The sequence below is a fragment of the Mustela nivalis genome (assembly GCF_964662115.1).
Source record: "Mustela nivalis genome assembly, chromosome: 5".
In the NCBI taxonomy this organism is placed as follows: domain Eukaryota; kingdom Metazoa; phylum Chordata; class Mammalia; order Carnivora; family Mustelidae; genus Mustela; species Mustela nivalis.
This window is the reverse complement of record NC_139024.1, coordinates 7,126,873-7,138,916: the sequence shown is the minus strand read 5'-3', so window position 1 is coordinate 7,138,916 and position 12,044 is coordinate 7,126,873. Positions and strand designations below refer to the sequence as shown.

Below are 12,044 nucleotides of genomic sequence, written 5' to 3'. Positions count from 1 at the left end.
AGACTGAGGACGCGTGCTAGCTCAGGATGCCCTCCCCAGCCAGCTCCAAGGTGGCTTGCTCCTTCCTTGGATTTCCCTCCCCTTTCCTTCTGTCACAGCCTGGGGTAAGAACCAAACAGGATACTCCATCTGGTAGCTGGAGCCCAGAGCCCGGCTCCCCGGGGGAGGGCTGTGGCCAGGGGCAAGCAGCTGGCCACCTCAATGTTATCTTTCGTCATTTCCTTCCTCACCCATCTCAGCCAGGGGACAACTTGTTCTGAATGAAATAATTTTCTGGAAAGTTAAAATTTAGAATGAAATTGCCCGAAAAGAAAGTGGACAAAACCATTCTTTGTTTCTGGTGGCCATCTTTCCAGCGTCCTCTGGCTTGTCCTGCTTTCGTAAATGGAGGACGTCGGACACCACACCAAGGGCTCAGGACCCCGTGTCTACCAGACACGAGTGACTCTCAACCACTGACAGGTTTTTTAGCTGAGTCTTCTTTCGTCTCATACCCTGCCATCGGTTAGTTCTGTGTCACCATTTGCCCAGGTCAACAGGTAACCGAGCCTGTCAAGCCAGTCACTTCAGGATTACACTTGCTCTGTGAGTAGGTTCAGGGGAAAATCAGATTAAGCCTCACAAAGTACACAGGCTTTCAGTCATAATTTTTCCCACCATGCACTGCAGATGTGGGGCTATCCACCACGTGGTCCAGTCTGTCACCAACTAGAAATTCTGCCATCTCTTAAATGCAGTGTGCTTTGGCAGACTTGCTGGTTCAGGCTTCATTAGACAATAAACTCCCCGTGACCACAGAGAACATTTTCCCTTGCAGCCCTGCCCGCGTCACACGAATTTTCAAGTGGGAATTTCACCGGAATATGCTGCAGTGCTCCTTACACGCACACGCCATGGGACCCTGAGACTCTGACGGCACGATTTCCATTTTCAGTGAAACACTGGGTCAAGTGATACAGCATATCCACACTTGATAACATGGTTTTATTTGTCCAAGTAAGCTCTAGACCCAGCATGGGGCTTGAACTCCTAACCTCGTGCTCTCTTGATTGAGCCGGCCAGGTGGCCCAAAAACGTGGTTTTAAAAAGAGCATGCGCGCACGCGTGCACACACCACACACACACACACACACACACACACACACACACACAGGAGAAGCCTACCCTTCTTCCTTATTATTCTCAAATATATCTAATAAAACTTGTTTTGCTTATGCCTGGGCAAAGTACACAGTTCAGATTTTTTTTCCTCCACCAACGTCTTATTGTAAAGAGAAATAAAGTGGTTTATTGGGGGTAGTTAGATACTGGGCTCTCCTCTTTCCCTCTATTATAACAAGGTCTGCCTACACCCGGGCTTCTTATTTAAGGCAAGAGGTTTGGGTTGGCTTATTCTTCAACCCCTAAAAGGCGTGGGACCCTTAAAGTGATGGGAAGCTTGAGGACAGCTTGGGAACATTTGAATCAGCAAATTTCACAGGCCTGACTATTCTGTTCAAATTTCAGAAAATAACCCCAGTGAGAGAAATCCTTATGAGAACAGGAGGTAATGTATCATAAACAGGTGATAAGACAAAAGATATCTATAAGCAGTAGGAGTTAAAGCACCTCCTTAGAGAGACTGTCAAGGCAATGGGAGAGAAAGAGAGATTAGAAAGAACAGAATGGGCGTTGCACTAATCCAGAGAGGGGGTTATTCCAGTAAAAGGGAAGAAAGTCCAGAAGGGTGGGTGACCACAGGCCAAAAAGAGAGGGACTCAAGCAACCCTCCATCGATGATACCATCAGGAACAGAGAGACAAGGAAGAGTCAAGGCCAGCCACTCCCCACGGATGACTCAGAGCCTGCCCCTCCCCCCTCCCATCCCCAAGACTCTGTTTAGTGACAACAGTAAAGAGGAGAGGCGGTGGAAGCGGCAGCCTGATAAACCGACGACTCCCTCCCACAAGGATCACTTAGAGATCATCCAGCTCCGTTTTCCTCTACAAACTTCCCGCGGGGATGTTCCCGTCAGCCGAGGAAGCTACCTGAAGAATCTGGAGGGATGGCCTACCGTCCTACAAACCTCCAAGCGTGTTTTGCCCTCAAAGTTCATGTAAATGTTTTGTGTTATAACATGGCATATTCACGTTCATTTTTTTTTAAATTAAAATATATCTTGGATCTTTTGGCAGAACAGACGCTTGGGTGACATGGGCCCGATTTATCCTGCGGCTCTGCACATGTGCTCACATACCCCCAAAACGGCCCCACCATGCTGGTGGTTGAAGATGTTGGCCTCTCCCCCAGCCTCCTCCCCAACCCGTTTGGGAAGTGAGGACAGAAAGGCCATGCACGGCTACCTCCCGGTGTGGGGGCCGGTGCAGACCCAGACACAGCCCCTGATCTCAAGGAGGCCAGGGTCCCACAGAAAGTAAGCAGGTGGACAGGGTTGGGGACCCAACCCAGGCTTTGCCAGCCTACACTGATCCTCCCTTCTGCCATGCTGCTTCTCATGGCCCCTGAAAAGGCCCCTGTCTCTGTGGCCCAGCAGAAAGTTTCTAGAAAGGGAGGCCTGGCCATCTCCAGATTCTGGCTAATGCAATGCTCCTGTGGCCTTTGATAATAGAAGGCCACCTTGATGGCCAGTCTGCTAGTCCTCTCCCCGCCCAGAGAGGCAGGCAGGGTCGAGTCACATGGTGTACCCATTCTTAGGAAACTGCAGCTCACTGCTTGCCCAACACCCAAAGGACACAACGAGATCCCAGCCTGGCAGAGCACATGTTCCAGAAAGGCACATCTTCTCTGGGGAGCCAAGCCAGAGCAAAGCTGTTAAGACCAGACTGTCTTAAAGACAAATCACAGTTCAGTCATTTGAGAGGACAGAAGGAGTGGGGTGGGAGGGATGAAGTCCCAATTTGGCTAAAATTGGACCCAATATAAATAATTAAAACAATCAGGCACATTTAAAATATTTCTGCGGTCCTCCCTCCCTGTCTCCCCTACTTAAACTTGAACCCCAATCTCCCACCAGAAATGGAGGCCAAAGGAGGAATTCAGTGACACCACAATACTTTCATTGTATCACTGGGTCTTAAGCAGCTTCTTAAATTTCCACACGATGCTGGGGTTGAGGGTAGAATTTCTGCTCATTTATGTGAAGCTACGGAAGGTCCTTTAACCCTGAAAGAAGGTCCAGGGAAGTGGTGGGAAAGGATGCATCATGCGAGTATATGCACTATTTTTTAAATTCCTGTCTTATCCTGTAGGCAGCCCTCCTGTTGGGTTGATGTTTATACCCACAGCGCTTGGCCCACGGAAGGTTCGGTAAGAAATGCCCTAGAGGGCTCTGGAGTTGCATGTAAGTCTGGAACAGCAGACTCACGCGCGCCGTGACCACCCTCCCTCCCCAAGCCCATCTTTTGGGTCCTGAAAGGGTGACAAAGGAAGGGAGAGGGGCCCAGTGCCGGGGAGCCAGGGCCTTACCTGAAGCAGGGGCCGGTTCGGCACACGCTGGGAAAGGGCCCTCTGGCCTAAGTGAGAAGGCGGGGGAGACTTGAAATGCCTTCACAGTTGGGAGGGGAGGGTGTTAAGAGGCAAATAAATAACCAGTGAGACTGGGGTGTGGAGCTCCCTGGTTGGCTCCGAAACTGGAATGAATCAGGAATCCCTGCAGACAGACCAGAAGCCGGTTAAAGGAAGCACTCTCCCAATTCTTTCTGGAGATATGTTAATCCAACCCGCCCAGGGGGTTGCCCTGCCCGCTGGGGAGTTGAGGCCCCCCAGGCTGAGAGGGGCTGGGACCACAGGAGCAGAAGGCCGTGGACTGGGCCAGATTGGAGTACTTCATGATTACACGTCTGCCCCTCATTAATTTTCTTAGTTGTCAGTTTAAATGAACAAATTGCCCCTTTGGTGGGGGCCGTCCTTGTGAACCTGGTGAGTGCAAGTCAGTCCGGAGAGATGTGCTTGCTTGGACCCTGGAGCCCGCTGACCCGGTTTCTAAAAGTCAGATGTCCAGAGCTCCCCCAAGTTCTCAAGGGCAGGTATCTGCCCCACCAGGGGACGTCTGGCAATGTCCGAAATGCTTCTGGCTGTCACTCCGGTGTGAGGGGTTGGGGGGGGTGCTTTCCACTGATAGACTCAGAGATATGGGCAAACACCCTGCAGGGCCCAGCATGGCCCCACAACAAAGCAGTACTTGGCCCCAAATGTCAACAGCACCCAGATCAAGAATGTGTCCTAAGGAATGTCAGCCTGGGAGGACCTGGCCGGGGTGGGGGTGGGGCTCAGATGAGGCAAATCTGACCCCTGGCTCCCTGTCCCACCTTTCCAGAGGCTCATCACCCGTTCCGTGCCAGGTACTCCACTCAGTTCCGTGCTAGTAATGGTGCAGTTGGGAAGCCCCCGCCACCAATAAGCACCCAGGCCGCCCTTAGGATCGAACCAGAAAGAGCAAACTGCCATTTAAGGTCACAGTGGCTGAAGTGACGCTTCATGAAGGACGGTGATGGGGTGGAGGACGAATGTCGTGAAAACAGAGGCCAGAGGTTGGGAGGTAGGCACAAAAGGTGGTGCACGTCTGGGGAAGGAAGCTGCTCACCACCTTAGGTCTGTGCAACCTGCCCTTCCTCAGAGAGCAGAAGAGAGAAAAAAGGGGCCCAGAGCTGGGCCCAGGAGGAAGGCGCAGATGGCGCTGATGGTGTGTGATGGCCGCAGCATCGTGGGACGAAGCGCCTGGGATGCACAGGCTCTCAAAAATGTCATCAGCCCGGGTCAACCCTTGCCCACAGCGAGGTGACAGCTCACGAGGGGGCCGAAGGAGATGGGGAAAAGACCAGATTTTGCTCCCAGTCCATTCATTTCGCCCTTGCTCGGTTCACAGCTTGTCCGAGAGAAGCACAGGCAGTGTCTTTCCAGATCAAACTCGGCCTTTACAGGCGAGGATAGATTTGTGGACAAGCAACAACAGAAAAGCAAGTCGACCTCTCCACTAACGGCCGTCCGAGCCATTCAAGCCGCCAGCACAGTTGTCCTCCAGAGCAAGTGCTCAGCAGGGCTCAGTCCGTGGCTAAAAATTCGTTTTGAGGGGCACCTGGGTGGCCCCGTTGGTTAAGCATCTGACTCTTGGTTTTGGCTCAGGACAGGATCTCAGGATCATGAGATCAAGCCCCACACCTCGCTCAGTGCAATGTGGGCTTAAGATGCTCTCTCCCTCTCCCTCTGCCCCTCCAGCTCTTGCTCTCTCTCTGGCAAACAAACAGATGAATCTTAAAAGCAACTCGTTTTGAGAACAGTTCATATTTAATTGGATGTTATGTCCTGTGCGGTCATTCAGCTCTGAACCACAGGGTCCTCACCCTTCCCCACCAGACCCCACCTTCCCTTCCCCACCAGACCCCCTCTCTGGCTAAACCGGAACAACCAAGCTCCCGGAAAAACCACAGCAGCTGGTCTTCCAGGCTCTGCTCCCAGCTGTTCCCCAGGTTCAAACTACTGAGACCTTCCAGTCTTTCTGCAGCTCCCAAACACTAGGTTGAAAGGGATACCGGGGAAGGTCTGCGTAGTAGAGATCCGATCAGGAGGTCAGGAATGAGGGCCGCACGTCCGCTCAGTCCGCGGCACCGTGCTGGCCCTGGGCACAGACGGACGAATACAGCACCATTGGCATGGAGGGCGCAGTGGTACACCGCTGAGCAGTCTTGGTTCAAATCTCACCTCTGCTCCTTAGTAGGAAACAGGTGAATAACTCACTAATCCTTACTTTCCGCATCCATAAAATGAAAAGTGGTAATAGTTCTACCTGCCTGATTTGTTATGAGGCTAATGTGAATTGAGATGGGAGGTCTCTGGACTAGAGGAGCACACGGAAGTGCTCTTTAAAGAGGGCTGTTACCATTCTCAGAGGACCTACAAATTGGCTGTGTTCCCCTGAGCATCTCCGATGGCTTCTGCAGGTGACCTGCCATCCCCCCAGCCCGAGGACTGATCTTCTGCAGGAACTTCAGGGGTCAGCTTCAGACTCCCATGAAGCCCAAAATGTACCTCTTTTCCTAGAGGAGCCAACATAGAAATACCCATGGTATAGCGGCTCAGTATAACCCAAATTCGGAAGGGAGAGATGTGTGCCAGCCAGAGTTATCTGGAACGGCTTCCTGCTGGGAGGAGAAGCTGACCTCATCAGAGATCAAACTACCGAACAAGAAGGGGGACTTGCTAAATGTTTTCTCTGAAGCTCAGACAAGCAGCGGGGGTGAACTTGGAGATATTGGCCATATGATTTCCATGCTGAAGGCAGAAATCAAGTGAGAGCAGAGCGTCACGACATCAGGAAATACGAAGAGGATAAATACTCCAACGAGGTTTTAACATTCTTTATTTTGGCTATTTTGATTTGAGGCGTTGAAACCAACTTGGCTTTGTCATAAGAAGACAAGGACTTGCAATGCACGATGGGAAATCTAGCTCTAAATGACAAGAGGCTGTATAGCAAACCCATGGGCATGTAATTTTGAGGACAGTGGGAGTTTCTCTTTTAAAAATGCTACTCCAGGGATGCCTGGGTGGCTCAGTGGGTTAGGCCCCTGCCTTTGGCTCAGGTCATGATCTCAGGGTCCTGGGATCGAGTCCCGCATCGGGCTCTCTGCTCAGCGGGGAGCCTGCTTCCTCCTCTCTCTCTCTCTGCCTGCCTCTCTGCCTACTTGTGATCTCTCTCTGTCAAATAAATAAATAAAATCTAAAAAAAAAAGAAAAAAGAAAAATGCTGCTCCATCTTGAGGGAGCTACGGTCCCATGGAAGTCGATAAGTAAGTCGCTATGAGGGAACTTTGAGAGATTAAGGCTCAAGTTATGTTTCCAGAAAGACAACCGGGTAAGTCTTCTGGACTCTCTTCCCTATAGCTCCAAGGTGAGAAATCCCACCTCTTCCCGTCCCATTAATCGACAAACATGTCCTGACACCAGCCATAAACTCAACCAGTGCGAAAGATACAAGAAAGTCATAAAATAGACCATGGTCAAACAACTAACCACTCTTTCCTTCTCCGCCCAGCACAATCTATATATAAAATTGTTCAATGAAAGAAGCATGCAGGGCCATTAGCCAAAAAATGCCTCTCTCAAAAATAACTGTCCCCAGTTTGAAGGACGGTTTCCGCATTTGTCTCCCTGTTTGTTCCTCGGCTTCTTTAGGAAAGAACTGGTTCCCTATTTATTGCTATATCCGTCATTTATAGTGCCCGACACAGGATAGTCAATATCATTTGTTAGGTGAATGAACAAAGAGACGGATGATGTAAGCGCGTACATATATGAATGAATGAAGGGTGACTGGAAAGTAGGATTTGGGATCACAGGACAAAGTAGAACAAACCAGACTAGAATAACAAAGTGAAGACAAAATTGAAAACAGGTAGGAAATCTTTGGTGGGGCAAGAGTACATCTTGGAAAATAGAGGAGACAGGTTAGATAGATCGTTCCATGATAATGTTCACTAAAAATTGCTCTTACACTCTTTCTCCTTACTCCATCATTAGAAGCATCTCCCTAAAAACCCTTTAGACATTTGAAAACTGTAGCCATTTACTCTGTTTGCCAGTTTTGCTCTAGTTGTGTCCATGGCCCTTGGCAGATACAAGAACACAGCAATACAATGATACAATGAATACCTTTAAAAGACTACAAGATACAATGAATGTTGTTAAAATAATGAGTTCCTGATGTGAGCTTGCTTTCCACGACCTTAGCTGTGGCTGTCCCTCGTCCATACCAGGAAGCCAAATTTCGTTGTCCTAACACTTGCTTTCCAAACGGATTCTGTCTTGGACAAAGTCTATGGAATTCGAGTTGCCCAGGCTCTGGGTGGTGTTGGGTGATTATTAAGCCAGGCTTGATCACATAGGTTTCCCAGAACACATAAGCCTCAAAAACCATTTAGAACTGTGACTGCTGTCTTCACATACCAGTTAGACCTCCTTTTGAGAATACAGCAGATTGCACAAAATGTCATAAACTGGCCACATGCTCATCTGAGCAGCCGTAACTCAAAGTGATGGCGATGGTAGGTATCATCAGGATGATGTGGTAGGGGCAGGTGGGGCTCCCACTCCTGGATTTCTTACTTGTTTGAGGTCTGATTTAAATGGGAAGTTTGGTCTTCCCTTCAAAGACGACTGGATAGGGTAGGATTCTACCACCAACTCACCACTTCTTTCTTCTTCTGGTTTAAACAAAATTCTGTCCCCGAATCTATATTCACCAGCACGGAGTACACCGGCCCTATTTCCACACTAAAGACACATTTCTTCCCACTTCGGACAAGAGCAGACCCTGCTCCGTCTGTCAGCCCCCACCCCCGTTAGCTGGGACAACTCTGCCTTCTCCCCTTTGACTTGTCCATCTCTTCCCCTCCCAACAGCTACGCCCTCGTCCCGGTCCTGTTCTTCTCAGACCCACGGCGTCTGCTCTCCCGGGAGTCTCCTTCCTGCTGGGCCTCCTGCTCTCCAGCACCTGTCATCACCCCGGTTTGGTGGCTCTTCAACCTGGGGACCCAATCCAGAGCCTGGCAGACCGTGAGGTCCCAGCCCCACGGCAACTGACTCCACCTTCACAAGTCCCTTCTTTGGCGTCACATCTACTTAGCCTCCTTCCTGGGACCCTGAATTTGCCTTGCGTCTCTAGCTCCATTGACCTTCCCCACGTCAAGGCTGCCGATTATGTTCTTAAGCTCCGCTCAGGGTCCACGGACAGGGCAGCATTTATTCATTGATCTCCGGCCGCGCTTCCAAACCGGTCTTGCCCCTTGAACGCCATTCCATACGGCTTTTTTGTTCTGAAATTGCTAAGTCTAGAAACTCCATCCCACACTTTGACCTCCACACTGGCCACCTGCTCTGCAGGGTCATGGGGTAAATCTACAACCTCGAGGACCCTTTTCAAGCCAGAAAAATAGTAAGTTAGTAAGACTGCTTTCCGAGCTCTTTGCCAACATCGAAAGCCTACTGTTCATGAAAGCCAACAATGCCATGTGTACTGGCAATGCGTTTTCAAAGCGAGAGTCATATGCTTTTTAAGGACCCTTCTCTACACTTTATCTCCTTGAACTAGTTCTCTGGGCTTTAGCTCTGTTCGGTTCCAGGTAGTCTCCTGCCATGCTGGGCAGTCCCCTTCTTCAGATAAGCTTGGTATCTGTAATACTTGAGATCTCTTGCACTATAGTAAGTTTGGTAAGTCCTAGATAATAACATGTTTAGGTAAGGATCTCTGCCCAGAACCTCATTAAAACCACCCTTTCTTCCTGTTTCCATGCTGAGGGGTGACTCTGAGGTTTCTAAGTAATGCTTTTGGCTCCAGTAGCAGGAAGGCACTACCAGGGCTGAGCGACCTTCACAAATCTTTATTCAAAATTAGAGAGAATTTTAAGAATCGAGCTGAGATGACTATCGATCTGTCTCATAAAGGCTCATTTGTAACTCGGGGGCCCGAATCAGGGCAATGGTGTCCATTATTAAATATTTCCTCAGATACACTGAATAAAAGCCTCGGTTCGACTCCAACCTGTTAACAGGCCCATCTGGAGTGTGTCTTTCTAGCAGATGTGTCACGGATTCCAATCCTGTTTCACTTTGCTCCTTCCTGGGTAGATGGTACTCTTCTCTCATGCTGTATATTCTTCCTGAAAACCAATTCTTTCTCTCCCCACAGAGGAAAGTAAGATTGGGCACTTTTAACTTAGGACTTTGACTTGTCACTATTGTCCCTGCTCACACACACACACACACACACACACTCCTTCCCAGGATACTTTTTCCTAACTGCAGACACTTGAGGAATAATCACAGCTGGGTTAATGGTTTCCTAATTTTGAAAAAGAGAAGGTCTACAGACCCTCCCCTTCCTGAGAGCCGGTCGCATAGGGGACCGTATCGGAGCAGGACGCACAAGCCACCGAGAATCCTGCTGTTGGTTACCTTTGGTTACTCACTCATACTTGTTGAACTTAGATTTTTGTGCCCAGTAAGTGCCTGCTAGAGCAAAGAACCCTCTTGAATATTTAGACCAGGAGGCAAACCTGTGAGGCAGATAATCATGCGTCTATCAGTGCCGAGGGCCAGACATCCTCTGAAACTTTTTTCAAGGATCTCAGCTCTTAAGTGAGTGCTCCGCCCGGCTTAGTCGGGTTACAGCATTCAAATCGCATCTAGAGAACTGTCCTGGTTTTCTAAAACAGACCAGAATTGAGGACTCGCGCAAACACCCAATCATTCCTTCTCTAATTCCTAGAGAGGATGGAGAAATTCAGAGGCCAAAAATTAAGTAAATAAAGAGGTAATTACAAATGCCCGTTTCCTTGACAACACCCCTCCCCCAGCCCTCCTGCCATAGGGAAAAACCAAAATGAAAGTGACGAGGGGTCGCCGCACAGCCACGCTGGGTTTCAGCAAAGCCCGGGCGACCGGCAGCCGGAGAGCAGCAGGCTCCGACCGAAATACAAATAAATCAATTTCTATCGGGGCTGCCTTTTGTGTAGTATTATTTTTGTGGTTGCCATAGAAACGCCAGGGACGGAAGAACGTGTTGCATGACACAGGAGACCGATCTGTAACAGGAACCCTTCTCCCCGGCTTCTCCTAGGGCAGAGAAAACGCTCTCCCCCGAGGGGAGGGGGCCGCAGGGGTGGGGGGTGGGGGGACTCGGCCCCGAACAGCAGCTCGAAATCACAACAGGGAAAGGCACGCTGGCCCCGCGGAGCACAAAGAAAGGGCGCGAACCCCTCTGCCTCTCGGGCTCTGCGCCCTCCACGTCCCCACGGTCGCCTCACTTCCTTCACCTTCCACTCGGCCTCGCTCCGTACCTACCCCTTCCAGAGGCTTAGTGAGGTCCAGCCGAGGAGAGGAGAGCAGGGAGACAGAAAGAGACACAGACATCCGCCACGCCCAGAGGTGAAGGCGCCTGCAAACAGCACGAACAGCACATACCTCCTTTCTGGCGGCCCCTGGCACATGGGCTTAGAAATCAGAAACTGAAAGGGAGCAGGCTGGGGTGCAGAAATTGCCACTAGTTTATAGGAGCTGTAAGTCAGCCAACACTGGAAAGAAAAAGCGAGACTCCACCCATGGGGTGGACCCTTCAGGGGGAAAAAAAAAAAAAAAGTGGTCCTCAGCTGACGTCTCTCCCCACCCCATGTCACTTCCTTTTAAAGCTACAATTTAGCAGTTGCGGGGAGGGAAGATACGGGCTGGTGTAACATGAGTCACTGCCTTCCCCTTCCAATTAGTGCGAGGAAGGGCTCCGGCTGGCTCCGCGTTTGAAATCTGTGGCTCGGGAACCTGCCCGAACCAGAAACAAAGCCCGCTAGGTGGCCCTTTCTCTTCCTGCCCGCGGCTCCCCAAATCCTGTTGCATCCCCGGGCCCAAATGGCTTCTCCAGCCTCCGCGCGGACGGACTCGGGCCCCGGCTGCGCGGCGACCTGGAAATCGTCCTCAGCTGGCTCGGTTTTAACTCAGCAAGTCTGCGACCGCTTTGTTTTGGACGATGCCCGCACTCTGCAATCCCCCCCCCCTCACCTCTGGCCGCCGCGCTGTGCTGGGAAGGAGGCGGCTCTCCACCCAGGAGAGCCCCGGAGCACCTTCAAGGAAATAATGCTGAAGACTCAAGGGATCGGAGAGACGTTAAGAACCAGCAGAAAGAAGCTCTGAGGTCCATGTAGTCTCTCCCTGCAGAGCAGCCCCCCAGGATCGATCACCCCTGCACACAGGCTCCGGCTCGGGCGCGCGCACACACACACACACACACACACAGGCACACTCAGGCACACTCGGGCGTGCACGTGCGCGTGGCATTTACATGTAGTGTGTTGGAGAGGGTCTGGGCAGACCTTGATGAGGAAACAGTGTCATCCCAACTTTAAAAGAGGGAGGACTGTTCAGACTCCAGAAATGCCAGGTCTCTAATCTTCCCACAACATTATTTCAACCTCCAAATAGTGAAAAGGTATGCCCTTCAAATGTTCACCGTTGGAACCGTAGTCGCCAATAACATTTGAGTTTTTAGGTATGACTCCCGC

General features: G+C 50.6%; 1 protein-coding gene across 4 annotated transcripts in view; it reads right to left on the bottom strand.

The window, feature by feature from the left end:
• AGPAT4 (1-acylglycerol-3-phosphate O-acyltransferase 4) overlaps nt 1-11,764 on the bottom strand; it is a 114,196-nt gene extending 102,432 nt beyond the window's left edge. Inside the window, exon 1 of one of the 4 annotated variants that reach the window (XM_082729502.1) lies at nt 11,545-11,764. The gene's annotated coding sequence lies outside the window, so the exon portion shown is untranslated. Of the gene's footprint in view, nt 1-3,465; nt 3,487-10,836; nt 11,452-11,544 lie in introns of those variants that run through there. The other 3 variants (XM_082729500.1, XM_082729499.1, XM_082729501.1) reach the window with 3 other exon arrangements.
• Nucleotides 11,765-12,044: the final 280 nt, after the last annotated feature.